General features: G+C 40.5%; 1 long non-coding RNA gene across 1 annotated transcript; it reads right to left on the bottom strand.

The window, feature by feature from the left end:
• Positions 1-1,612: 1,612 nt before the first annotated feature.
• LOC103461808 (uncharacterized) lies at positions 1,613-2,321 on the bottom strand. The gene is made up of 2 exons (XR_533212.1): positions 2,192-2,321; positions 1,613-1,717 (listed from the first exon to the last, which is right to left on the bottom strand). It is a non-coding gene; the product is annotated as an uncharacterized LOC103461808 (long non-coding RNA).
• Between the last annotated feature and the right edge of the window lie 1,172 nt (positions 2,322-3,493).

Genomic DNA, 3,493 nt, shown 5'->3' with positions numbered 1-3,493 from the left:
AGCTGTGAATTAAAATGGATGCTGCTTTTGCAACAGCACAAAACTATTCCCTAAATAAGAAGTGAAAAGAACATAAATCCTATTATATTTATTGTTATTGCATCAGACAATAAACAAACTGATACATTTTGTTTTTTCAACTTCATTAATAAGGCAGGTTTTATTGAAACTGGAAAAAAAAAAAACAAGCTTACCGTGTATTTTTGTCTAGTTTCTTGTGAAAATATCTTAGTACACTTGAATAAAACAAAACTAACTTACACCTAACTTTTCAGCAAGATTACAGGACGTTGTTTTAAGTAAATAACTATTGAACACAGATAATGTAGATAACTACTGACTTAAAACAAGCTCCTATGTCTTATACACTGCCATCTACTGGACAGCCAGTGTCCTGCCCAGCAGACATACGCCAGCATGATTGACAACACCAAGACCCTCATCCTGGCTCTGATTGGTTGTTGGTGAATTACTGCAGATGGCAGTAGGACCACAGGGCTATAGTGACAATTTTAACAAATATGCAAAAATCATATAAACATACTTTAACTTTTTTTTTTTTAAGTTTTTGTTTCTTTTTAACCAATTATTAAGACTTTTTAATTAACACACCAATCCCTTCTTACTGTTTTATTTTGTCTTTAATTTCCTTGTAACTGTTCAGTATGTTGTATGAATGCGTTTTATGAATAAACGTATTTTTATTATAAGAGTATGTTATCCATTTATTGTTTTGACAGGGTCATTCTATTTGCAGAATGAAGTTATCCTTCCTGCACTCAAAACAGTCCAGCGGCTTTTATGTTTCATGATGTAAAGGGACCAAATATTGATGCAGAGGAGCTCATATTTGCTTCAAGTGAAAAATATGACTTTCTTCCTGAAGGTCAGTCCTTTAAGGTGTGTGTGTGTGTTGTGCTCTTGTGTATCCCACACTGCAAGCCAATTAGGAGCAGCATAATAAAGGAAAGTTTCAGCATCAGCCCTTCTTAACGACATAAAAACACTTCCCAAAATACTTTTCTGACATTGTGCATTAATTTACTGAGTGATCTGGGATCTAAATATGCAAAATCAGCCAGCATCATCATCCTTTGATGTATTTAGTCTGAAACAAAGTCAAAGACTGGAGAAGATCCAGTTAGGGATACAGTGGCTAAGCTGCAAGAGCAGGAAGTCTCTTTCAATCAAAGCAGCAGTGTGTCATTGTGAACATTCAGCTTTCGCTCTCTCACTATGAGCCTGAACGACTCTTGTGTGGAGAAATGGTGTTAGGTGGTGTTTTCTTCAGCGTGCGATCCGACACACCAGCCGAGGACGCGCAGGTTAGACATGTTTGCACCTGCCTGGTCACCCTGACAGGACCTCCACAGCAGGAGCTATGCCTCACATAATGGGAAATCAATTTTATTTTTGTTTGCCTGGGTAGGTGGGCTTAAGGAATAATTACTTAGCTGAGAAGCAGGAGGCAGAGGGAAGAGCCGGGCTATCCTGGTACATCCACTGTGGTGTTCCTGCTGCAGTGCTGATGTGAAACCAATACCATTATCCAGTTAATCCGTCATGGACAGCTCCTGCTCAGTAAGAAAAACAGCAGAGCGGGGCTGCATCATTGACGTGTGGAGCTGCTTTAATGAGATTCCTTGGGGTGCACTCTCAAATTGCTGGGATTTCATGAGTCTTCCAGCGCTGACTTCCCTCCATCTGGCTGCTGGGTCTGCAGGGATGAGAGGCAACAAATGATTACACACTTAAACACCCTGATGCTCTTAACAGGATACTCTATTTGTTACAGTTATACCCCTGAAGCCCAACCCTGCTAGCCCCAGTAATGGTGAGACAAAGACTGTTTCAGGCAGATGATGCTTAAAATACTAACATCAGATTTATACAAATGGATGCCGCTCAGCTTAGCTTAGCTTAGTGTAATGCCCTGATGTGTTAGCAAGACTATCAGTGAGATAATCTCCAATGCCTTACTTAAATGACATAAATATTGGAAATGACATTATGGTGCATCAAACAATTTAGACACGCTGCATGTTATTGTTTGCGTCCGGAAATTTCGCGCATGCGCCCAACGCTGGAGGGCAAAAAGACGATTCTTTAACTTTCAGCTAAAAGCTACATTAGCTAAGCTAATTTAGCTAGTTCGACAGAAAGAACTACAGCATATACCATTAATATTTACCTTGGTATTACACAGATGTGGATAGAGTGTACTCTTACTCACAAACAGTAATGGAGTAATAGTTGTAATGTACTTAGAGTGTTTATAAGGAACGAGGGAGGCGAGAGCGAGTTCTAAGTTTGTGGTTTGTTTATTGTTGTCATAGTAACTCCGTGTAAAGGCTTGCCAAGATGGCTGCCGGTTACAAATTTCCCGGAAGTGAGTATTCCGTTCACAAAATGAAACCTGGAGATGTAGGTGTTATTAATTTAGTGCTTAATGCTGAAAACCCGTTGAAGAATAACTTAAAACAACGTGTATTCTGTCTTCTCTCTCTCTCTCTCTCTCTCTCTCTCTCTCTCTCTCTCTCTCTCTCTCTCTCTCTCTCTTTCTGTCGGCACCTTGACAATTAACTGAGTAGCTTCATCATGGCAAAATGATGAATTTGATAAAAATGCTGAAATTTTGAGGGATTTTTCTCAAACAAACATTTCAGTCTCCCATTGATTCCCCCGTTGCCTCTCCATGATTTCACCCGCCAATCTCCTTCTTTCAAACATCCATTCATTGCTTGTTAAACGTCTAAAAAACACACAATAAAGCTTTAAGATGATTGAACCCGAGGTTGAAATCTGGATGCATCTTTATCCCAACCCAATTAACACCAAGTCAATAGAGAGCAAATGAAAAAGCCCCGGGGTGACGGACCCTGCCAGAAAATGCCAACGGTATGAAGACGGTCAAGGCCGGCACAAAGGCAGGAACCTCCTGGTTCTGCAGAATCCCTCTGAGTGCTGCTGATTAGTGCGAAAGGAGGGGATTATTAAAGGCCTTTTCCTTTCATGGTGGGCGTAAATGAGGAGAGAGGGTATCCATTCACACGGGGCAAAGGGCTGGGAAAATAGCCGACTTTGGGCGAGAGGCTATACAGTCTGCTCACTGAAGTGTGAACAACCCACCTCCCAAAGACAACGCCCACACAGGAGAAAAAATCTGATTTAAAATGGAAAACAAGCTTGGAAGCCAAGGTCAATGCAAACATTTGGATATGACAACTTGTCCTGTAAAACTGGCAGCATTTGATCTTTTTCCCTTTTCTCAATCATATATTTTTCTCATTCAGGATGGACATGTTTGGTTTATTTCCCMAAATCCCCTAAAAACAGTGATTTTTGACAGAAAACCTTTGTGACACTGAATTGTCTCCATGTGGCTAATCCCATTCATCTGAGCTCATTATGCTCTGCCGTCTTTCAAACAGCACATGCCAAAGTGCTGAGGGCAGACCGGCTTCCTTTGACAGAGTCTTGACCTTTATTTCAA

The sequence above is a fragment of the Poecilia reticulata genome, linkage group LG2 (assembly GCF_000633615.1).
Source record: "Poecilia reticulata strain Guanapo linkage group LG2, Guppy_female_1.0+MT, whole genome shotgun sequence".
NCBI lineage: Eukaryota > Metazoa > Chordata > Actinopteri > Cyprinodontiformes > Poeciliidae > Poecilia > Poecilia reticulata.
The sequence above is the reverse complement of the archived record's forward strand: the minus strand, read 5'-3'. Positions and strand labels throughout refer to the sequence as shown.